Below are 26,446 nucleotides of genomic sequence, written 5' to 3'. Positions count from 1 at the left end.
GGCTGATAGTCAAGCATTATCCAATTGGGTAACCAGTCATTTTGTTTTCCAGTTGGAGTGGCAAGGTAATGCGTCACAAGGATGGATATGTTGGCTGACTAATGGATGGAGTGAGGCAAGTCATGTGATGAAACCTCCAGGAATACATTTAATCACAGTTGGCAACCCTACTCTTGTTCTGTCCATCTTCCTCAGGTCTGTGCCCTATTCATATCATACTCTCGTTGACGACATCTGCTTCAAGATCACTAGAGACACTATTACTTGGTGCTAAATTTAACTCTTTTAGATACAATGCTCAACCTGGAATGTGACTTTGCTTTAACAAATTCCCTGTAGAAATGTATTCAACAACTTAGTTTGATAAATGAATTGTATGTCAATTAACTGAAATGGATTTTTTTTGAATAGTTTATGATTGTGCAGTGGGTAACTACTTAGTGATGAAAAGAATGCTGTGACGTAAGATAATTCATATTTCAGAATACCCTTCACAACTTACCTCTCCACATAAGGTTGAAGGGAATGGGCTATAATTGGCTCAATAATGGCTTGTAGGAAAAATACATTAATTGGACCATAACGTTTTGTGTTATGAATGTGATTGGCCACTTGACACCAACAAACCACATCCTTGTTCAGTTTACTTAACCTAATAACTCTTGCTTATCTTAAACAAAGTTCTGCCTACCAGTTGTGACAGGCAGCTATAAAAATGTTTTACTCTTTATGAATTATGTACTAAAACATGGTGCATTGTTCTAATATGCCATGACTTATTCTCAGGAAGTGTGCTGATGCTAGCCAAGTGTGATATATAGGTAGGAGATGTTGTAGTCAATTAAAATGTAAAAGGTAAGACCCCAATTTTAACTGGGGCCTACAGGGTGAACTCGTCCTGGCTTGCTGACATTGTGGCCTGGCGCATTTTAACTCCTGGGCTTCCATTAAATAGGCCAGGACCAACTCCTGTCCGAACCTGGTGTCAATGAATTAATGTGGGTGGGCGTGGCATGGGGTAATGGCCAGGATGAACAGCACCTATACAGTTATGTTTGGGTTTTATGCTTGTACACAGGAGGAGCAGGAAGAGAACGGCAGTGTTGGCAATTACCTATACCATTTGTATAAGCTACGATCATCTCTTCCAGAACTAGGCCAGTTTATATTTATATCTTCATATTTTAAGAATTGACCATTTATGCTAATTTTCTTGATTATGTAAGTAAGTTTAATTGGAAAATGGCAAATGTACTCTGGAACTAAGTCAGCTTAAGATAACTTGGAAGACTAATTGAGGACAAGTATCAGGAATCTGGTTAGGACCTTAATGAATAATGCATAAGCCACATGAATGCACTACAATGTTTAGTTTGACCATTGTGTTTTTATGTTATCAGGCATGCAGCATATTTTTGAACTAAAGTCAAAAGCTGTATGAAATTGTAAAATATATTGAAATATCAAAGGGACAAAAGGCTTAGGAGCAGCCCAATTTGCATTTTGAAATGACATTGTATCATGGAGCAGCTGGTGGACATTGGCTAATTTCATGGAAGTGAAATTGATGTCAAGCAAACAGAGCAATGTTAAGCTGAATTTTTATTATTGTAAAACCCAATGTAGAACTACAAAGGGTAATAGAATCCTGGAACTCTCTCATCAAATAGCGATGGAGGCTGGATCAAATGAAACTTTCAAAAGCCAGATTGAGAGACTTTTGTTAGATATGAAGGGATATAGAATCGAGGCGAATAAATGGAGGAGTTCAGATGCCGATCAGTGGTGATCTATTTGAATGGCAGGATTGGCTCGGGGGGCTGAATGGCCCACTCGCGTTCCTATGTCTCTAAATGCATTTAATTGCCTGAAAACCATTTTGGAACGTCCTGAAGTCATAAAGGGCGCTATATAAACGCAAGTCTTTGGCCTGAATTTTCGCTCCCGGGCCACAGAGGCTGGACAATTCCTGGCTTTGCAAACCTGACAAGGGGAAAAGGTGCCCCGTAATGTTGGGTGGGTGTTGGCTGAAAATGGGAGTCATGGCGGGTGACCTCTGATAGAGGCCGGAGGCTTGCTGGGCGCAGGGGTGAGCTGGGTGAAAGGCCTGCCTCAGCACACCGGCACCTTGTCGAGGTTATGAAAATAGCCATGAAACAAAAAATGGCCCTCACCCCTCAGATCCCCTCAACCCTCCCCCCCAACGCACACGGGCATTCACGCACACATGGATTTAAAAACCCATTCACTACATTTAACTTCATGCAATCCCTTATAAAAACAAACATTTATATTTATAGCCCCACTTCAAAGAGTTTATAACCACTTGGAGCTTGTCAAACAAACTGAGCTGACAGACTCCCCACTGTGATAATGAAAGGTTGCGAAATCAGCCATTCAGCGCTAATCTCCTAAAGATAAAGGGCTCATGTCAATAGGTAGGGTTAGATAGCAAGGAATGTTTTTTTTAACACTGCAGACTATTTTCCTTTTCAAATTTAAAGACCGGGACATTTAAACCTTTTGATAGTTCCAATGAGTTTATGAACTTGTTACGCACATTTATGTCTACATTTAACAATTCCAAAGGGCACATCTTTCCCAGAGGTGTCCCAGGATCATATTCAAAAGGGTAACCTACCTCTCCAAAGAAGCCCGGCAGCTTTAGATTGTCTCCTAACTTGTCAGAAGAGCATATGCTGTGTTTTAGACATGCCACGAGCTAAAATCAGATCTGACTGGGCCAGCTGCATTTTAACACGTGTAATTGACTCCGTGAACCACAGATGTGTAAATTAGAACCCACCCCCGTGAAAATGGTGGGGGTCAGGTTCAGGAGCGGGACTCCCAGATGCAGGCCTCCGCTGCCATTGTTGGAAAGGTGGAGAGCCTCTCCGTCTGTTTGAAAATTCTGGCCTTTAGTTTTTTCCCTAGAAAGAAAAGACAATTGTATCATGCAGTTGTTTTTATTTGGGTCTGGGCAGTTATACTGGGGTTATTGAAATGGACACAGGAATAGACAACAAATGCTGGCCCTCCCAGTGACGCTCACATCCCATCAAAGAATTTAAAAAAAACCTGGTTCCAAGGTTTCCTTGTGGGGTCCGGAGGAGCTTACCTTTCTCGGCCTCTTCTGGTCTTCACTCCTGTTCCTTGTAGGCCTGTGTTTCCCCTGCTCGGGTCTCAGATAACAACAGCAGTGACATAATTGGAGTGCAAGCTACATATTTAAATAGGACTTTGCTGGCTTTGGTGTGGATATCATTGCAATCTGCAATTTCAACCTGTAACCGACCAGATCCGTGAGAGAATAGGGAGTGGGTATAAGTCCTGCCTGTCATGTGAACTGCTCTCCCCTTGATTAAAATCAAACTGTTGTGACTTAGTCAGGTCTGCACATGCTGATGTTTGCATCACAGATGAATAGGAGCTGGCAACGGTGGAAAGGTCAGCAGAGTACAGAGATGTAAAGCAGATGCAAAAGTAGGGAGGTTGTGCTTCAGTTATACAGGGCACTAGTGAGACCACATTTGGAGTATTGCGTACAGTACTGGTCTCCTTATTTAAGGAAATATGTAAATGCTTTGGAAACAGTTCAGAGAAGGTTTACCAGACTAATTCCTGGAATGGGTGGGTTATCTTACGAGGAAAGGTTGGACAGCCTGGGCTTGTATCCGCAGGAGTTTAGAAGAGTAAGAGGCGGAAGATCCTGAGGGGTCTTGACAGGATGGATGTGGAGAGGATATTTCCTCTTGTGTGAGAGAATCTAGAACTAGGGGTCACTGTTTAAGAATATGGCATCGCCCGTTTAAAACAGAGATGAGGCGAATTTTTTCACTTGGGGTCGTGAGGCTTTGGAACTCTCTTCCTGTATAAGTGTTGGAAGCAGAGCCTTTGAATATTTTTAAGGCACAAGTGGATAGATTCTTGGTAAGTAAGGTTATCGGTGGTAGGTGAGATGCAGATTTGAGGTGACTATCAGGTCCGTCATGATCTTAGTAAATGGCAGAGCAGGCTCGAGGGGCTGAATGGCCTGCTCCTGCTCCTTGTTCGTAAGTAGATATTGGCACCTTTGTTGAGTTACACAGACTCCTGAGCCACATTTCTGGAGCAGTGGATGAGGTTCTCAGCCATATCCCTGTCCACCTGCCAAAACTAGCCCAGAATCAAAATCAGCACCAAGAGGCCAGCACAAGTTTAATGAGGCATAATGTTTAGCTAATGCAAAGCAATTGTTTTGTGAGTGCAGATATTATATAGAGAATCAGGATTACATCGCAGCACTTCTGAGATTCTAAGGGTGTCTGGGTGTGTGTGTGAATGACCCTCTGCACTATCAAAATCTATTATTTTTCAGAGTCGAGCTGATCTTTAATTTCCAAACAAAATTGGGTGCAAAGTCATCAGAGCAGCTGTTATGCTTACCCGATGCTGGTGCCAGGGAGCCGGAACTCATTTTACGTTTAGGCCTCCATTAACCATGGGCAGTGAACAGTGGACATTAGACAGAGGGCTCACTACAGCTCATAGTTTATGGCCACTGGCTGGTGGAAGGGTAAACTCGGGAGGTGGGGGGTGGGGGGTGGGGGTGGGGGGAGGGTGGGAGCAGTGGTTGGGGGTCAAGAGTAGTCCGGCAGGAGCTTTTTATGTGGGGACAAGAGGAGCACCTCTCCTTCCCCAACCCCACAAAAATAAAATGACATTTTATGGGGTGCGTTTTGAGAGCGGCCTCCAGTGGTTCCATTAAGGACAGCGAGTTAGTGTAGTGTATTGAAAATTGCATTGTGCATTTTGTCGACTTACCATACACACATGTACCAGTAGAGGGAGTCTTCCAGGAAGAGCTAATAAAGGATCAACGCTCATGCGGTTCTAATTCTAAATGTCGCTGGCTGAATATATAACTGTTGCTGTCACAAGAACTTCAGTTAGGCTGCACATTGCTTGGTACCAATGGATGGAGTATGCATGGTACACTCATTTGCAGATACAAATTGCAAATGCACTGGCGAAGGCCCTGATTTCATATTTAAGTAGTCACTGCCTGTTTCTGGTTGGAGGACTGCTTACCCGTTCATAGGACCCAACCCCCTGAAAACTGCGCCAGGTGAACCTTGGGTGTCAATGAGGTATCCCCTCTTGCCCCTCGGTTTTCAAAAGCCAACAATCAGTTTTTCAGATGAGGAATGGGTGGTTGGCAATTAAAAAAACACACCCAATTAGTTTTGTGCCCTTCAGCATCCTTGGGGAAGCTGTTCCATGTGAATCTCGGGATAGCTACAGGAAGCCAGAATCTGTGGTAAATGGTTCATTTAATTCACCATCCCTCTGCATTTAAACTTTGTAGCGGATAGGCCACTTAACAGATCTAGCACAAAGATTAATTCTGGTATAATAATAATATATTCATGAGATACATGTTCCTAAGGTTAGTTTATCATGTTACCAAGGAAGAAAATTCCCACTTGTCCTAAATCCCTTTAGTTTCGAGAGATGTAATTCCGTTCAGAATTCCCATGTCTGTCAGAATTGAGCATTAAACATTAACATAGCATTTTTTCTCTTGACAGCAGCATTTACTAAGCCCAGTGACTGACAGAAGGAAGCCCCTCCGTAGATTCATCTGCCCTTTAAGACTGTCTCCTTGCCTTGGCCGTTCAGGACCCTTTGACATTGCAGTTGTTCAGGTATCGTTATCTGTCGTGACGATAATTGGACCCTTCATGTTCCTGAGCCAGAACCCAATAAGGTCCTAAAACCACCCGGGTCAAGCTGATCCGGCGAGATACTTTCTCATTCCCTTTTCCAGCCAGGCTTTCAATTTTCTGTCGCTTTGTGGACGCAGCACTGATGTCACTAAATTTAATAATTTCATGCCGTCCAATTTGAATGAATTTTCTCCTGTGCTCCAAGCCAACTCTGTTCTCCAGAGACCCAAGAGCAATTTGGGAACTGCAGCAAGAGATCCACTAGCTAATGTGGGCCTAGATGTATTTGCTGACAAGCGATTTTTTTTTTTTATCATCACTTGCTTATGCTTTCACTTGCTGCACTCTGTAAATATTTAAACAAGGCTGGTGGTTATTCTTCACTTTTTTTAGAGGGGTGGCTGGATGAAATTAGTTTAATCGAGCCTCTACCGAAATGTAATTACTTCAGTGGCCTTCATGCACTCTAAATGGAGGATTAATCACTGCAGAATCCTTTTCTCATTTGGGAATGGTGGTTGTGAGTACTGAGCTCTGGCAGTGTTTTTTTTTGCAGTCAGACTGAAAATGATGGGCGGCATCTTGTGCCCTCCCCTGTGGTGAGTTTGGTGCTGGGGGAGCAGGGTGGGGGCTGGGGTTGGGGCATTTAATCAGGTGGCAGGCTGGCAGGTCTTCCTGTCTCTACCCCACAGTCCAGGGCAAGAAGGCCCGTGGATGGCCTTCAAGCCACACCACAAATTGAGGCCTTTCAGAGTGCTGTTAAAGCCCTCTCCGGGGGGCGCTCAGTACAGAAGAGCTGCCGGCCTCCCTATACAGGGCTTCCGCATCCATGGGCCTTGATGCCAGAGGAAGGCCTGCTTCTGGCCTGTGCCTGAATGGCACAAGATGCAGAGCCCCTCTTGAAGAGAGGTGATGTGGGGGTCTTGCTGGCTCTCCAGCTGGCAGTTGAGACCCCGTCGCTGCCCACACGATTCTGCCTGATGCCTATACGGTATGGGGTAGAAATCGGTAAGTGCTGTTTTAATTTCTTGAGCATAAAACAAGGGCAAGCATGACAATTCTGTGTGACATGAACCCAATCTGCGCAAGTCCTATCGCTAAATCCATGGAGATCATTTCTTTAGGTGTCCATAAACGTGCTAATGAGGGGCCTAGCGCCTTTTACGGGACTCCTGTGTAAAATTTGTCCCTGATGGGCACTGCGCCTGCTCACCCATGCCTCTTCAGGAGGCTCCATGAGTTCCAACCAGAGGTTTGTTTCATTTTGGTTTCTTTTAAAAATTGTATTTTCTGTGAAGTCCAGAACGCTCCTCGATTCCACAGCCTTAGCGATCGGCTCCCGTTTCCCAATCCAACATCCGACCCTCCTGTTACTTACCTGAGAGGAGCTGCGGGTGGGTCCAGAATTCATTCCCCCCTCCTGAGGCAATCTGCTTGTGAACGAACCGAGTGCCTGTATGACTAGTTTCCTGGACTTCAGTCGTGATGGTGATGGACAATTTATTGATTAAGTTTTCAAGTTTGGGATGTTGGATTCATTAAATTGTGGCTCAGATTATATTGGGCAAATGGCAGCTTTAGTTGACACATAATCGCCACCGGCAGATAGTAAGTGATGGATTTTTCAAGGTGTTGTGATTACACGAGGCGAAAATGCTCCAAAACATCATTGCAGTATGTTGACAAGTTCTTTTATACAGATTAAATCAATTTGGAAAGCATCAAATAATTTTGTTGAAACAGAAGAAAAAGATTTAAATCAAAGTTAACTGTTCTTTCTAATGACTCACTGCTTTCTTTTGCTGCTACTGGAGTTCTCTTCATTGATTGCAAATTATGCTGAGCCAACAGTTGAAATGCCAAGCTGAAGTGTTTGAAGTTAGTTAATGATTGATGGTGTAAATGTAAGATATATATGCTCTGTTATCTGGTTCATATATCAGCAGCTTGTTTGAACCCTTTTTTCCCTACCCAGAGCTCTCTTTCCCTCATGTACCAGTTCCCTTTCCTCTTAATTAGAAGGTTGCAGGTTCAACTCCCAATACCGAATTGAGCACATACCCTAGGTTAACACGTCTATAGGGGTATGCATCATTGAAGGTGCCATCTTACAAAGATCAGGGAGTTCTGGTGTTCAGATGAACATTAACTCCTTAACCAAACATAATAACCCTATTTGCATATCCTAATACTTCAGTCCATTGGTTAGCTTGCTTACCATAGGATCGCATCTGGCCACATTGTGAATGCCAATCAAGATTATGGCCATGAAATTGTGTAAATTGGAAGGTTGAACTCAATCTAATTGCCTAATGAGCCTGAATTTGAATGTAAATAGAGTATAGTCGTTTGGTAATATAGCATTTGAGTATTGCTGAAAAAAGAGAAATGTAGAAACTTTTCATCTTGCACTCATCAGGACAAGAATACCAATATAAGGGGAAAACAACAATTTATACTATATGTGAAAAGAGTGCTGATTGGTTGTCAAATGGTGTTGCCATGGCAAATGCACCAGTGATGGTGACTGAGTTAATTGCCAAACATTGTTTGAAGTTTAAACCAAGCAACTTGAACATGATCGGTCAAAACATTGCCCCAAAGAATGAGTCAGCGAATGGCTGTTGCTTATTTTGTTTAGCTGAAACAGGTGCAATGTGTCTACATGTTCTTTCTCTCTGCAAAGAACAGGGCCCTGTGTAAATAAAATATCAAGCACTTTAAAATGCCAAAGTGTTATTGAGAAAGATGATAAGCATTCTTATAGGTTTGAAGAAGGAAAGGAAACCATTTCTGACTCTTGCCTGTCCCTTCACAACAAGAGATCCTAAGTGATTCAACACAAACTCAAAACTCTAACCGGACATTCTGTTAGCTAAAATTCATCAAACAAAGGTTACAAAAGCAAGTTAACAGAAATTGTATCTAATTGACTCAGATGCTGATGCTGGTATTAAAACCAACTTTGCTCTCCATGTGCTCAATGCTGTTGATTGTCAAGATGATCTGAACTGGTTTTATCAGCAAATGTGACATTTGCCTCATTTGATTAGCTTCCAAGATATTCTCAGACTTCTAAGTTCTGAATATTACATTTTACATGACAAGTTGCCTCCAAAAACGTTCATGCTTTGTGTGGATTTGGAGTTTTTTATACAAATATGACAGCCTGACTGATCTTGACAGTGGGCCTTCGTATAAATAAAAATACCTCGACGCAAGCCCAACACCTGGCCAGTTTAGGGGTTGGACTGAAACTTGATGGGAAGCCGCAGCTAGGAACTCATGGACGGAGGGGTCTGGAGACAATTGGAGATCAAGGAAGGCTGGGATTTGGGAAACTGTAGCGATTGAAGGTATAAGCTTTCCTACTGCCTTTAGGGGTCACATGATTGTAATGACGAATGAGCCCTAAGTGCTAATCTTAGGGGCGGAGCTTTGTAGTAATGGACCTGGTTCAAGCATGTAGCTTCTAAGGGAGCTTCGTAATGAAGTTATTCGTTTCACGTAAGAAATCTGTCCGGTACATCAAGTTCATTACAGAAACACATTGGTTCCCACTGGTCTACAAGGAGTTTTAACACAAGTAAATTCTTTAGACAGACCTTGACCTCTTCTATAAAGTGCAGAGCTCCCCTGGTGTGATGTTATTGTGTGGGTATGATTTTTGAGTATTATGTAGGCCTCCATCTGTTTTTAGCAGGAGCTTCATGAATGATTTGATTCACCATCATTGAAAGAACAGCAGCTGGGAATGAGGCAGTTTGGAGCTAAATTCTTCAAATGTGAATCCCTCCCACACAAATTCTCATTAGTTAAGATCGGGGGGGAAGTAAAATCCTGGCCTGGGAGGTAGGAGGAAAGGAGGCCATTGCTTTGGTAGTTGTGCAGGATTTTGAAAGCAGATATTGATGTTCTGAGTTTTATGTTCCTTTATGTGTACTCAACTGCCAATATTTATATAAAAATCATAAAATTGAAGTAAATATGGGTGCTTATTTGATTTTATTCAAGATGTTTTTCACCACCTGATTTTGGATTCAGAATTTAGTTCAATGTTCATTTCTTACTACAATACATTTGTTCTCTCCACCTCCATTTGTCCATTGTATTCACACCCTAGCTCATTTCAATACAGAGAACGCACCCCCATGTAGGTGACATTGCAAGTCAAAATGTTTATGTTCCTTTACTGCCCATGATCAGTATGCCCCTTTACTGCCCATGATTGTATGTCCTATAATGAAAGAGGTGTGTGTTTGCTTACCCTCAGTGTGTATCCAAATTAAATAATTCCAGCAGCAAGCTTTTGAGAGTTTTAAATTAAAGGTTATATTTCAAATGTGACGTCTCTCACTCTCACACACAAATATTTGATGATGTGAAGGTAATGTGCTATTACAGTTCACAATTATCTCAGTCTCTGGTTCATGATTGCCAGCTCCCACGTGGGACGCCTATTGTTTCTTGGGTGGTTTTGATACTTTAAAGTTGAAGAGAGTGTCTTGTAATTCAAAGAATTCCCAGCAGGCTGTGAGGTTTCCTATAGTCGAATTTCCAGGAGGTTGGTTCTTTGGTGAACTCGAAGTTGGGACAGATAAAAAGGTGGGGGTAGACCTTCTCGCAGTTGGGTCCTCCTACTTACAGTGCATTTAATTATTTTGGATGCTCAAAATACTTGCAGCTAGTTTGATGGCTTTGGTGGAACTGTCTGCAAACAGCTTGCGCTGATTTTTAAAAAAGCAGAGGGAAAACATGTCTGTCTCATCATGTGACTTTCTACCTGTCCAAGTCCTTTTCCAAATAAGGGTGATGTTCATGTTGATTCCAATACCCTCTGTTGTGGTTTAACGCCTTGAGGGTTAGAGACAGTCAGTGTCTTTGTTTTTTGAATGATCCCTTCAATTTGATAAAAACCCTTTTGGATTGGTTTTAGGAAGGCCATTCACTTACATCTCTCTGGAATGTTTCTTTGTTTCATCTTGAGACAAAGGAATGGGTTTCAGTCCATAAAATAAGTCAGGGGACTCTCAGGCGGCCATCTTTTCAGCCTTTTGCGTTTAGCCTTAAAATGTGAAGATTAGTTCGAAGTTAGAATAGGACATGTACATGATACAAGATTCGTTGCCACACAGTGCATTGATTCCATGAACTTATCAAGTTGTCATTAATTAAGGAGTATGAATTAATGCAAGGATCAAATATTTATCTGTTTCTGTTTAATCAATCCTTGTGACCCAGTTAGAAAAAGTGCAGTTAAATGTTACGCTGATAAGAATTTTATTTATTACAAAAAGCATTATTGGCACTGCTCTGTTTCAATACTGATCTGTGAAACTGACCACTGTATTCTCCGGGCACTTTCATACTTCACTGGAGCTTAAACATGGATTTTAAATTTTATTTTCTAGACAGCTTTCCACGCAACTGCTTGCCTTTTAGTGCCTTAATACACTGCCTTTTATCCTCTGTAGGTTTTCTCATTTTAATTAGCTCTTTGGAAGAGATGCCGGGGTAGAAGTCAGTTGCGCTACAGGAACAGGAGTACCCGGGATCCTTAGAAATTGGGCCTCGGGCCTGCTCTCTGTGGAGGCCCAATGGGAGGAACCAATTTTGGACTGAATGCCTCACCAGCAGTGGCTGCCAGGTTCACCCTGGGAGTGTGGATGGGGAGTGGAGGTTTGGAGCATGATACAGGGCGGCGGGGGAGGGGGGGAAGCAATCGTCACTCGTAGATTTGGGGGGAACATTCCTGTCACTCCTGGCTTCACCGGGTGGGCTTTCAAAAAAGAAAAATAATCTCAAAAAAACCCTTATTTTTAGTTGGTAGAAGGGTCCTAAGCAGGCTAGGCCCGATGTGTGCCCTGCTGATGTGGACAATTTCTGAGAGGGGTACTTTAATGGATGTTAAGTCCCTAATTTGCTTATTCAAACAACCTAATGCTTCCTTTAAAATTGGGCCACATGAACTTAGCAGTGAGACCCTGTTATATTGTTATGCTCTGTAACCCTTTACACCCAAACGCATGGGGGATAATTTATATCAGCTTCTCCACCAGCATCTTTCTCTGGTGAAATTTTTTGTTCAGGACCTCTGGTTTCATACCTGTTAAAAGTCCCCTTTGTAAATCAAAGCTATCCTGGTCTGAATCCACACATCCATCAATACGCATTGTAGCGTAATGTGAGAGTTGCCTCACACCTTCGGTTTTAAAAAGTTGAGGGTTTTCAAGCATGCAAATAATCTGAGAAACCAGGAGCGTCAAGAGGACTAAAAGCATCCACAGGATTGTTCCTGCCAATGTGAGGGAGCTTCACCGGTTCCTACATGTATGGGCATCAGTGGAAGGCCAGAAGTCAATTAAATAGGTAGAATTTTACAACAATTTGGCTCATCAGATCTGTGCCTATGTTTATTCCTGTCAAGAGCCTCCTCCAACCCTACCTCATCCAGCCACACCTACATATCCTTCTTTTCCTTTCTTCCTCCCATTTATCTGGCTTCTGCTTGAACACATAGGAACTAGGAGCAAGAGTAGGCCATTCAGCCCCTTGAACTTGCTACGCCATGCAATTGGATCAAGGCTGATCTTCTACCTCCAAAGCCATTTGCCCACACTATCCCTTGGTGTTTTTATTATCTGGAAATCTGTCGATCTCGTTTGGAATATTAGTCAATGACTGAGCCTCCACAATCCTCTGGGGTGGAGCCGAGTGGCCCTGGCTGAACCCAGACTCAGCATCAGTGCATCTTATTGCAGTGCATCAGTCCTATTTACCTCAACCACTCCATGTGGTGGCAAACTCCACATTCTAACCATTCTCTGAGCAAGGAAGTTTCCCAAGGAGTTCCTTATTGGATTTATTAGTGTCTACCTTATCTTTGGTTTTGGGCATCCCACAAGTGGAAACAACATCTTCACATTTACTCTATCAAACCCCCTTGATAATGCTGCCTAACTTGCTGTGAGCAATACCATCAAGAACCTGCTAGCAGAAAACTGAGTGATGTATTTGTTTATTAAAGGTGCATTGTGCAAAAGAGCTGCTAAGTTATGGATTTATAGATATTCCGTTTCATTAGTACGACTGACATGGTTGGATTGAAATTAATCTTCCAAAATTTAATGGGGATGGAGACTGGGAGTCGAGCTCTTCAACAATTTTTCTTGCTCCTCCACATAAATAACAAAAATCTGTTCAAGGTAGTAGGTAGAGAATGTGACTGATATATTAATTTCATAGATTGATACTGCTGTTTCCCATAGAATAAAACAGAGAAAGGTTACAACACAGAAGGAGGCCATTTAGCCTTTTATGTCCATGCTGGCTCCCTGCAAGACCAACTCAGCTTGTCCCACTCTCCTGCCCTGTTCCCATAGCCCAGCAGTTTTCCTCTCTTCAGGTATTTTCAAATCCCCTTTTCAAAGTCCAAATTGTATCTGCCTCCGGCACACTCTCTCGGGCAGCGCATTCCAGATCCTAACCACTCGCTCTATAAAAAGGCTTTTCTTCGTTTCTGTTGGTTCCTTTGCTAATCACCTTAAACTGTTATGTTTTGGTTCTTTACCCTCCCACCAATGGGTACAGTTTCCTCCTATCAAGCTCCCTTATGCTTTTGAGCATCGCTTACCAATCTCCACAAATTTTTGCAGCCTAGCTTACTTGGAGATCTACTTAATCAGTTTGCCATGGTCACAATTCCTCCAAGCACTGACATGAACTAACTGGCTAAACAATGATTGATGCTTCCCCACCACCACCACCCCCCCTCCACCTAAAGGGAAGTCTGATTCTGATATCTACCCATGTCAGAATCATCTTCATTACAGCTGCCAATGCACTGGCTCTGCCCAAAGGAGCAGTCCAACTTGTTGGCTAACTCCTGTAACCTTGCCTCTTGTCATGAGGAGATGGTGGTCACTCCATCACTGGAAGGTTGATTGCCTCTTTCGAGGCATCTGCCAGTGAGCTAGATCAGAGGAGGTGAGGAAGACAGGGAGAGCAGTGGTGGGGGGCACCACGATTATGGAGGGAGAAGAGCTGAGGGAGGGAAAATCCAGATTAGTTTGGTGGACCCAAGGAGAGTTCCTGACCCCATTAAAAATCGCCTATCGCCAGTAAGACCAGGTAGATGGACTATCCAACAGGTTCTGTTCTAAAGTGGCAACTGGGGTCATAGGATCCTAATCTTGCATATTTAAGGAGAATGGTTTTCCATTTCCTTCCTAAATGAAATTGAAGAGAAAATCAGGCAGGGAGTAAAACAGTCAGCTGACTTGATATTGCCAGAGTCTGATTAGCTCCCATTATCTTCAACAAAATATTTTAAGCAAAACAGAACAAAATGATGGTGATAAACATTATTTTCTACATTTGAAGTTTATTTTTGTTATTCGTTCATGGGCTGTGGGCGTTGTTGCTTAGCGTTTATTGCCCATCCCTAATTGCCCTTGTTCAGAGGGCATTTAAGAGTCATCCACATTGCTGTGGGTCTGGAGTCACATGTAGGCCAGACCAGGTAAGATTTCCTTCCCTGAGGGCACAAGTGAACCAGATGGGTTTTTACAACAATCGGCAATGGTTTCATGGTCATCATCAGACTTTTAATTCCAGATTTTTTAAAAATTCAAATGTCACCATCTGCCATGGTGGGATTCCTACCCGGGTCCCTGGAGCATTACCCTGGGCCTCTGGATTACTAGTCCAGTGACAATAGCACTACACCACCACCTCCCCCATACTGGAGAGCTGGAGTGATGATTTCTGGATGGGATATCCTGTGGACATTACCCACAGGACATCCTTAATATTTATTCAGTAGATTTCCTGCTTGACAGGCCTGAGGTCCATTGGCTTGGGAAGCAGCCAAGGAGCAGATGCTGAGGTAAAGATGGTGGGAGAAAATGGGGCTCACCCAGAGATCACAAGGGGGAAATCGAATCGGGTTGGTGAATCAGAAATCGTGGGAGAGACCCAGGATAGTGTTGGAAATTGTGGGAGGAAGGGGTGAGAAATTGCAGGAAGGACTTGAGATCATGAGAGGGGCAGCATTTGCAAGGGGAGTTAGAGGTTGCACGGCCTTGGAGACTGCTGGGAATTGGAGATTGGGTGCAGAGGTAAGCTTGCTGGACCTGTGGGAAACCATCCAGCTCCTTCTGGCCCACAAGCATTGCTGTAAATTTACTTGCCTCGTGGATCCAGCCCTTCTCAGCACCTTTTATCCGCCAGGATTCCAGAGACCTGGGAAACTCGGCCAACATCAATTAAGAATAATAAGCTTGTTAAAATGGAAGCACGCAGCCCCTTAAAGGATTTCAGTGACTGGACTGGTACGCACTTTGTTACAATGAACGGTTTGGGATTGGTTTTCAAATCAAAACAGTTTTACCTCATGTCCAGCTTAAACCCAGCCATTCTTGGGGGCTGGACTGATCCCCTTCTGCCTCAACACAGTGGATATTATTTGTTTAATTTTCAAATTCTGTATCTTGCAGCTTGGACACAGATTCATTATTCATTCACATGTGCCCTGCCTGACGGCAGCTCCTTGGCTCATTGTCTCTTTGTCTCTGTCTGCTAATGCTTCATGCTGAGCCGTTTCCTTGGCAGTTTTAGCATTGCCTTCCACGCCCTGGGGCAGGGCGAAGAGGCAGGTTGGACGTAAGTAGAGCTCCGCAAAACACTTAACAGATTGAAACATTCAAATTATAAGTCGCCAGAGATTCTGAAGCATTGAGACAGTTTATTGAATATTTCTTATTCTTGGAAATGAACTGTACTGCCCAAGAAGCACAGATTCAGTTAATTATATTAACAAAAGAATCTCTGAAGAGTTGGATGGGAGTCTATCTCACATCTTTGATGTTTTCAGTACTTCACAGCCCTCTGGGGGAGACTGAAGACCTAAAGAATCTTTTGATCAATTTCAAAGACTTCAACTTGCCACCTACCGAGGCAGAGGAACATTTCCAAGTTGTCTTTTTCTTAATTTATTAGCTAACTTCATGTTGGAGCGATTACAGAAGGAAATGTAGTCTCTTTGCTGTAAGCAAGCATCTCCTGTATTAGAATAATTGCACTTCTGTGCAATCCCATCCAGCCACTGAGTTTTGTTTAGCTGATAGAGTAGCTGACCCATTATGATATTGAAGTGTTAACCCCACTGGCTTTAAAGTTGAGTTCTTACCGTGGTGAGTTGGGGAAGAGAATTCAATAAACTGGTAAATGGAAAAACCCAACTGCTTCACTGATAAGCGAAGTGAAGTTGCCACCATCTGGTCTACTAGTGTGGACTAATGTGCTACACTCTGCAATTGACTTTAAGGAGGGTCATGAGCAACATGGAAAGGGCAATAACTGTTGTCATGCCTGTATTGCTCACATCATAAAAAGTTGCAGTTTCTAACACCTGGAACTCCCTTCCTAACAGTACTGTGGGTGTAGCGGTTCAAGGAGGTGGCTCGCCACCATCTTCTCAAAGGACAGGCAATAAAAATGCTGTCCTAGCCAGCGACACCCACGTCTCGTGAAAGAATTTTTTAAAAACCTGGGTTATTCACAAGGGCAGGCATTTAATCACAATGCTCCCAGGCTTATCAGCCTAGGGGACTGGGGAAGGGGGAGGGAAACGTAAAGCAAGTATATTAATTTTTGCAGGTACCAAATTTGGCGATAACACTCTTAACGTTGCCAATATGATTGGTGGAAGATGAATTTGAACTTTCGGCTAACCCAGGATGCTGTGATGCCCAGGAGTGGCAACAGGAGGTTTGATCCATTTCGCAACCAGATTCCATTTGAATTTTGCAGGCTGTGTGGGATAAGCAGCTTGCCACTGGTTCATGGCTGCAAAGTTTGCGTAGATCAGAAGCCAACCTACTAATTTCATGGTGGGGGTGGAGTGGATGGGGAAGGGGATGTTTGTAAGGGGAATGGCAAAGAGATTTGGGTGGATCTCATGGGGCAGAAGTTAAGGAGCCCTGGGTAGTAATAACCCAAACATTCCTTGTAGACTGTGCCACCTTTTGGCCCCATGAAGATAAGATTTAAACACTCCTGAGGGGGCCTGTGCTGATGAGCCACCAGGTTTTACTGAACAGATGTCCACAGTGGAGGCTTTGCTCAGTTGACCATTAAAATTGCATCAAGATACTAATATCACCATAGGACCCCTATTCAAGACATACCTACTTGATTCAGGAGAGCACCACGAAGGATCAATGGCTTTGAGATTGGGTTGGTAAAAGAGCACAAGAGGACCACCGCTGGGATTTTCCTATTCTGTCCAATTTTCAGAAACAGACCCAGAATCTAACTCTACGTGCCTGCCCTGCTGGTGGAGAGCCGTACTTGATGGTGGGGCAGGTCAGATGATTGTAGGCAGAGATCATGAATCATGATCCCCTCAGTTGTCCAGTAAAAAATGAAGAATTGGAGGGGCTTCAAATCGGGCCTGGTGGCTATGCACCCCAAGCCTGCCTATTTTCAAATGAGACTGAATATTGAGAGAGCTAACCTCTAATTTTTACTCCTGAAACACTCATAAGCTAAAGAGGAGGAATGTGAAATGATAGATACAGTGGTCATAGTGAGAGAGGAAGTACTGGAGGGATTGGCATCCTTGAAGGTGGATAAATCACCAGGACAGATAGATTATACCCCCGGCTGTGAAGGAAGCCAAGGAGGAAATAATAGATGCTCTCAGGATAATTTTCCAATCTGCACTAAATATAGGTGAGATCCCAGAGGATTGGAGGTCTGCGAACACTGTACCATTATTTAAAAAGGATGCGAGGGATAGACCATAAAATTATAGGCCGGTCAGTCTGACTTCGGTGGTTGGCAAATTATTGGAAACAATTCTGAGAGACAGGATAATCTGTCACTTAGAAAGGCACAGATTGGTCAGGGGTAGTCAGCATGGTTTTGTTAGGGGAAGATCTTGACTTATTAACTTAATAGAATTTTTTGAGGAAGTAACAAGGAGGATTGATGAGGGTAGTGCAGTGGATGTTGTCTATATGGATTTCAGTAAGGCATTTGACAAGGTTCCACATGGCAGACTAGTCAGGAAAGTGAGATCTCATGGATTACGGGGAAGGAGGCAAGTTAGATCCAAAATTGGCTTAATGACAGGAAACAAAGGGCAATGGTCGATGGATGTTTTTGCGAATGGACAACTGTTCCCAGTAGTATTCCACAGAGCTTAGTGTTTGGGCCCTTACTGTTTGTTGTATATATTAATGATTTAGACTTAAATGTGAGAGGCATGATTGGAAAATTTGCAGATGACACAAAAATTGGCCGTGTAGTTGATAGTGAAGAGGATAGCTGTCGTCTCCAGAATGATATCAATGGCTTGGTTGAGTGGGTGGAGAAGTGGCAAATGGAGTTCAATCCAGAAAAGTGTGAGGTACTGCATTTGGGGAGGGCAAACAAAGCAAGGGAATACGTGATAAATGGGAGGATATTGAGAGGGGTTGAGGAAGTGAGAGACCTTGGAATGCATGTCCACATGTCCTTGAGGGTGGCAGGACAGGTGGATATGGTGGTCAATAAAGCTTTTGGAAGGCTTTCCTTTATTGCGTGAGACATTGAATCCAAAAGCAGGGATGTAATGATGGAACCGTACAAAATGCTGGTTAGGCCACAGTTGGAATTTAGTGTACGGTTCTGATCATCACATTACAGGAAGAACATACTTGCTCTGGAGACAGCGGAGAGGAGATTTAAGAGAATGTTGCCAGGACCTGAAAATTGCAGCAATGATGAGAGATTGGACAGACTAGGGTTGTTTTCCTTAAAACAGAGGAGGCTGAGGGGTGATCTAATTGAGGTGTACAAAATTATGAAGGGCCTTCAGGAAAGACTTGTTTCCCCTAGCTGAGGGTCAATTACCAGGAGGCATAGATTTAAAGTGATTGGTAGAACGATTAGAGGGGACATGAGGGAAAACTTTTTCACCCAGAGGGTGGTGGGTGCCTGGAATTCACTGTCTAAATCAGTGGTTGAGGCTGAAACACTCAACTCATTTAAAAGGTATTTGGATCTGCATCTGAAGTGCAGTAACCTGCAAGGCTACAGACCAGGTGATAGAAAGTGGGATTAAAATGATCGGCTAGTTTCTTTTTTCTCTTTTTGGCCCACGCAGACACTATGGGCTGAATGGCCTCTTTCTGCACCGTAACTTTTCCATGGTTCTAAGTTTTTGAATGGGTCCCATGATTCTCGCTTTATTTTTGAGAAGTTGTGTTACAGAAATGGGCTGATCTTGTGGGGGAACGTTGCCTTTATACAATCAGAACAGAACATACTACATTGTACTTTCTGGCATTAAATGGACAGGTGACGTGTTGGAAAATACAAAATGAATAAGCTTAACAAATGCATAAAAATTACTTGGTGACAGATAGAACAATTAACAAGTATGCTGGATTTTTTTGGCTAATGCTTGACAATATTTGACTAATCATTCAGCCAACATGAAGTGTTTGATTATCAAATCCTTGCACACATGGATTTACAGCTCTTTCAATGTGGTATTAAGTCTCTTCCAAATGACTCACGGCAAAAATGAGGCTGAATTTTCACTCGCTAGTTAGGAGCGCAGAGCGTGGAAAATTCTCGACTCTGCAAACCCAACTTGGGAGAAAGTTTCCTGGATATTCTAATTTTCGTTGTCAGGGAAGTGGTGGGGGGGAGGCGGGGGGCGGTGTTAAGGGAAGTTGGGCCCGCTGCCCTGGAAAGGGCTTGGAGGCAGCCACAGGTGCTACTGGGTGAGGAAGCGGCCTGTGTGAAGGCCTGCCTTGGTGCTCCGGGGCTTGTAAGGGGAAAAAATAAAACAAAAAAACAGCCCTCTAGCTCACACCCCCTCTCTCCACATGCCAACTCATGCCACCTCATCCCCCCACCATGGCTTCTCATGCACTCCATGCCAACCAATGGCCCTTGGTACCCACCCATGCCAACCCATGGCACACACCCACAACTCTTTTCCCTTACACACTCTATACCAACTCACCCAGCATCCACCATGGGCAGACCCAGGGGCCATGGTGAGATGAAATAAAATAAAGTTTACTGTGTCTTTGTGGACTTCATTGTATTTTTTAAAAAATGGTCTTCATTAAAATGCATTCATACATTAATTCTTTCAACTACTTAAGCCCAAATAAAAGCAAACATTTCATTCAAGTACTTAATCCCTAATAAAAGCACACCTTAATATTCATAGCCCCACATCAAAGACTTTATAACCACTTGGAGCTGTCAATCAATCAGACTGAACTTACAGGCAGCCCAGCAAAACCAATCATGCAGCACTAATCATATAATGATTACCCTCAGGCTTATGCCAACAGACAGAGTGAAATTGCAAGAACTGATTAAAAAAAATACAAACTTCTTAACATTTGAAAGGCAGGAGATTTAATTTCCTTAAACTTGACAGTTCCACAGAACTTATCCACTTTTTTACATACATTCAGGTCAAGTCTTGCGTCTCCAAAGGGTACAAAACCTATCCAAAAGTGATCCCTGGACCTCTCCAAAAGGGTACCCGACCTTTCCAAACAACTCCATTAGTTTTAGACCTTTCCCTCAAAGATCTAAAGTCTGAGGGTTTTTTTTTGACATCCCAGTAATGAAAATTGGTCCTGTCAAAAAGTGCAGCTTCCTTCAATGTGCAGCTGCCTCCATGAACCATGGATGTGCAAACTATAATGCACCCATGGTCCCCTCAACTCCAGTGAAAATGGTAGGTGCAGGCTTTAGGGCAGGACTTCTGGAATTGGGGCTCTGGCACCATTTTGGTTAAGCCAGAGAACCTTTTCTGCCCCTGTGAAAATTCAGGTGCTGGTCTTCATGGTATTTTCTCAATATATTTAGTGGAAACATCCTGGTGGGATTAATAAGGAGCTGCTGATTCTGTTGGGCGTTAGAACTATAACCTAAATGCACTCTCACTAGTCAATAAGCACTGTTGGAAACTGCTTCAGAATAGTATTTTGAGGGCTCTAAGTGTGTAGTTAGCTTTTCATGCAAGCCACTTGGCTTATGTGGTATTTTGTTTATATTGGGGAAAAAAAACCCTGTTTAATGAGTTGTGCTGGGACATTTTAGATATGGTCCAGTCCACAGTTGCATGAGTTTTGAAACTTTTTGGCATATGCAATTGGTTGCAAAAATGAAGATTTTAACATGTCTACTTCAGGATTCTAATAAAATACATACAAACATACGCATTAGGAGCAGGAGTAGGCCAACTCGGCCCCTCGAGCCTGCTCTGCTATTCAATATGATCACGGATGATCTGACTGTAACCTTAACCCCACATTCCTGCCGACCCCCAATAACCTTTCACCTCCTTGTTACTCAGCAATCGATCTAGCTCTGCCTTAAATATTCAAAGATTCTGCTTCCACAGCCTTTTGAGGAACAGAGTTCCAAAGATTCATGATCCTCAGAGAAAAATTTCTCCTCATCTCTGTCTTAAATGAGCGACCTCTTATTTTTTAATACGTTCTAGATTCTCCCACAAGAGGAAACATCCCCTCCACATCTACCCTGTCAAGATCTTAAAGGTTCGATCAAGTTGCCTCTTACTCTTCTAAACTCCGACGGATACAAGCCTAACCTGTCCAACCTTTCCTCATGAGACAACCCGCTCATTCCTGGTATTATTCTAGTAAACCTTCTTTGAACTGCATCTAATGCATTTACATCTTTCCTTAAATAAGGAAACCAGTACTGTACACAGAACCCCAGCTGTGATCTCACCAGTGCCCTGTACAACTGAACTTTACAACTTGCCACTTTTTAATCAATTCCCCTCTCAATAAATGATAACATTCTATTAGCGTTCTAAATTACTTGCTATACCTCCATACCAGCTTTTTGTGGTCCCTGCACTAGGACACCCAGATCCCTCTGAATCTCAGGGCTCTGCAATCTATCACCACTTAGATAATAATTTAATTTTCCTGCTAAAATGGACAATTTCACATTTGCCCACATTATATTCCATTTGCCAGATCTTTGCCTGCTCATTCAGCCCATCTATGTCCCTTTGTAGCTTCCTTTTGTCCTCTTCACAATTGCAATGCCGAGCCCTGTGAATATTCCATGAGGCCGCTGACTGGGTTCTTTGTTAAGCAGGCACGAAGCCAGTCTGTTGGTGAAAGCGCCGGGTGTTCATAATATGTATATATTCTGTGTATTCTGAAATATCCCTTTAAATGTCTGCTACTGAACCTCTATTGACCTATCCCTTAATCTCATTTGCCAGTTCATTTTAGCTAGCTCTGCTTTCATGCCCTCATAATTGCCATTTAAGTTTAAAATACTAGTCTTGGACACACTCCTCTCTCCCTTAAAATGAATGTAAAATTCAATCATATTATGATTGCTGTTACCTAGGGGCGCCTTCACTATGAGGTATCAAATAATCCTATCTTGTTGCACAATATCAGGTCTAGTATAGCCTGCTCTCTGGTTGGCTCCAGAACGTGCTGTTCTAAGAAACTATCCCAAAGACATTCTATGAACTCCTCATCTACGCTACCTTTGCCCATCTGATTTTTCCAGTCTATGGGCAGGATTTTCCCCCGGTTGGGGGGGGAAGTTGGTGTGTAAGAGGCGCACCTCCGATCGGTGCCCCCAATCGGGGGCGTGCCACCATTTTACATGGGTGGGCCAATTAAGGCCCGCCTAGCGTGACGTCCGCATGGAAGTGCTATGCGCTCCCTGTGCGGGTGGGGGGGGGGAATCCCTAAACCCGAGAATGCGCTCTTTCGCGTATGCGCATGAGAGAGCGCACTCATCTCCCTAAGGCTAAGTGTTGCCTCAGGGAGGTCGGCTCTACAATAAAAAATATTAAAAAAATAGAAAATAAATTCCATTGATAGGTCAGTGGGCGCACAGCTGATTTTGCTGTGCCCCTGCCTACCTGAAAATTTAAATGGGGCGCGGTGACATTGGGAGTTCTGCCCAACGTCACCGCGCATCATTTTACGCGTCAGTGAGTGGGCCCCGCCCCCTGCTCGCTGATGGGAAAATCCTGCCCTATCTGTAGATTAAAATCCCCCATGATTATCGGTGTATCTTTCTGGCAAGCTCTCATTGTCTCTTCTTTTATACCGTGTCCTACTGTGTAGTTACAATTAGGGGGCCTGTACACCACTCCCACAAGTGATTTCTTGCCTTTATCACTTCTCATCTCAACCCAAACCGCTTCTACATCCTGATTTCCTGAACTTAGGTCATCCCTCTCTAATGTGCTAATACTATCATTAATGAACAGAGCCACCCCTTCATGTTTTCCTAACCTCCTGTCCTTCCTAAATGTCACGTACCCTTCAATATTTAGGTCCCAATCTATGTCATCCTGTTGCCATGTCTCTGTAATGGCTATCAGATCGTACTTATTTACTTCTATTTGTGCTATCAGTTCATCTGTTTTGTTTTGAATGCTACGTGCATTTAGATACCCAGCCTTTAGTTTTGTCCTTTTATTATTTTTGTAGCATCTAGCCTTATCTGCTGATTTACTCTTAGATTTGTACTCTCTGTCCCTTCCTGTCACAGTCTGTTTATCATTTCCCATATTAAAACCTTTCTCTCTTGCCTTGTCTCTACTCTTCTGTTTACCACATCTTCCCATTTGATCCCTTGCCCCAGCTATTCAGTTTAAAACCCTCTCTAATTCCCTAGTCATGTGGCTTACAAAGACACCAGCCCCAGTATGGTTCAGGCATAGATTGTCTTAACAGTACAGATCCCACTTTCCCCAGTACTGGTCAGTGCCCACAAACCGGAACCCACTTCTCCCATACCAGTTCTTGAGCCACACGTTAAATTCTCTAATCTGATTTGCCCTGTGCCAATTTGCATGTGGCTCAGGCAATAATCCAGAAATGATTACCTTTGAGGTTCTGCTCTTAATTTGGTGCCGAGGTCCTCATACTGACTATGCAGAACCTCCTTCCTCATCCTGCCTATGCCGTTTGTACCTACATGGACCACAACCCCTGGATCCTCCCCCTCCCCTGGAAGTTCCTCTCCAGTCCTGAGCAAATGTCCCAAACTGTGGCACTGGGCAGGCAACATAGCTCCAGGACTTGAACACAATCTAGCCTGACTTGGGGAGATGGTGGCATAGGGGTATTATCACTGGACTAGTATTCCAGAGAACCAGGGTAATGCTCTGGGGACACAAGTTCAAATCCCATCAAGGCAGATGGTGAAATTTGAATTCAATAAAAATCGGAATTAAAAGACTGATGATGACCATAAAACCATTGCCGATTTTTGCAAAACCCATCTGGTTCACTAATGTCCTTTAGGGAAGGAAATCTGCCGTCCTTGCCTGGTCTGGCCTACATGTGACTCCAGGCCCACAGCAATGTGCTTGACTCTTAAATGCCCTCTGAACAAGGGCAATTAAGGATGGGAAATAAATACTGGCCTAGCTAGTGACACTTACACCCCATGAACGACTTAAAAAAATCTCTTGCTCTTCGCTGCAGAGAACAGTGTCAATTCCCCTCACCATTCTGTCGCCTACTACCATTGCATTCCTTTGTGCTCCCCCCATTTGAATCCCTTCCTGTACCCACAGTGCCATGGTTAGTCAGCTCATCCACCCTGCAGCCCCCACTCTCATCCAAATAGGCTGAAAGAACATCAGACCTGTTGGACAATTGCAGAGGCTGACACTCCTGCCCTCTGGGTCCCCTTACTTTTTTCAGCTGCAGTCATACCATTCCTGTCCCAAAATCACCTTGCAAATCAGAAAACCCTATCTTAAGGGGTGTGACTGACTCTTGGTACAAAGCTTCCAGGTAACCTTCCTCCTCCCTGATGTGTCGCAGTGTCTGCAGCTCAGCCTCCAACTCAATGACTCTGAGTCGAAGCTCCTCAAGCCACCGGCACTTATTGCAGAATTGCTTGCCCTGGAAAGCACTGGTATCTAGGAGCCCCCACGTGCTGCAGCCATGATACATCACCTGTCCTGACATACTTATGTGCTTTAAGTAATTATTTTATTGAATTATTGATTTTCTTTTATATATATATTAATCTGATCACAAATTCCTGTACTAATTTTAAACTTTAGGAATAGAATAGACATTGACAACTTACCAGATACTCACCAAACAGTTAGCTTCTTCCCCTGTAACAGATCAAGAATCAGTTCCTACAGGGTGAAAAAGTTAGAAAAAGCAAAGGAGCACCTCCCTCCCCTCCTCACCAAACTCCCTCAGCTCACCAAACTCTCACACTCTGTGGAGGTCACGCTCCAGTGCTGGTCACACCGAGAATGTCGGAATTTATACATTCTCTAAACAAAGGGATTAGCTGAGCCCAGGTACAGCAAGACCGGTTCAAACTAGTTTCCTTAATTAACTCTTTCAGTTGCTGCCAGCGAATAGCTTGTATTTCCCTGCTTAAGCTCCTGGATGAGACTTAGCAGTTTAACATTTAACTGCAAGTGTTATTTAAAACTAACAATATTAGATTTTTAGCAAGATATTTAAGCTTACCTCAGCCCACCAAGCTCTCTCACTCTGTTGACGTCGCATTCCAACCTATTTGGTGGAACAGATTAAAGGAATAATGTTTAGCTGGCACTTGATTGTATTCTTTCATCTAATGATCTGTAAAGCTGTTGCTCAGCGTTCTTGAGCAGAAGACAACATCAATTTCATGGTGAGTTGTTCTCAAATTTTAGCAAACTTCTCCTGTAAGGAATCAACAAATCAGGATATTGTCAAAGAAGTTCACCAGAGCAGGCTGTAGGGTTGCCAACTGTGAATAAATGTATTCCTGGAGGTTGCATCACATGACTTTCCCCCACACTCCAGTCATTCGTCGGCCAACACATCCATCCTTGTGACGCACTGCCTTTCTACACCAATTGGAAAGCAAAAAGACTCATTACACGGATTGGATGATGCTTGACTGTCAACAAACAGCCTCCTCCTCCCCTCTCAATATTTTTATATCTTTGCAAAGAGAAATTATTCAAAGAAAATGACAAAAAAAAAACGTATTTAGCGTCCCACTGATTTTTTTCCCCCCAGGATTGAACACATCACTGCCTTATGGAGATTAATCTTCATTCAAGACTCCAGGTAAATCGTGGAGGGTTGGCAGTCCTAGCAGGATAGAGTGCCAGTCTGGTTACTCCATTGCTGAAGTTATTAATGTTCTCAGGGGGGGTTTAGATTAACCGAATCAGACATTTCACGGGCGTTTATTGAGAGCCTCCTCTTAAAGTCCATGACCGCTTTATGGCATAAGGCCACATTTCAAATTGAACTTGACTGGAATGAGCAATTACACTGCAAAAGTAACTGGAAGTGTTTCAGATTTCAACCCTGACTGATGAAAAGCCTAATCCTGCCCTGTGCTGAATTTCCCTGGCTCAGCTTGTAACAAAGAGATGCCATTTAGTGTTTGTAAGGATGATGCTGAGTATGAAAGGCTTGCTGCTATTTTAAGAGAATAACTAAAAGGATGCTTGCCTTAGAGAGAGTATCACCCTCGTGACCCTATTTAAAAAAAAACAGTAACAAAAATTCTGACTGGCTCTGATGTTTAAACCCAAAATGTTCAAACGTCAGCAGAAAGATGATGAGATTCAGTCACATTATTCAGTTTTCCCAACGTGAAGAATTCAGATAAAGTTAAAAGCAGCATAGCAGTTTTAAGGCAGGGTGATTTTACCTTTTCTA

This window comes from Cetorhinus maximus, chromosome 15, assembly GCF_964194155.1.
Source record: "Cetorhinus maximus chromosome 15, sCetMax3.hap1.1, whole genome shotgun sequence".
Lineage (NCBI taxonomy): Eukaryota > Metazoa > Chordata > Chondrichthyes > Lamniformes > Cetorhinidae > Cetorhinus > Cetorhinus maximus.
This window is presented reverse-complemented; position numbering follows the sequence as displayed.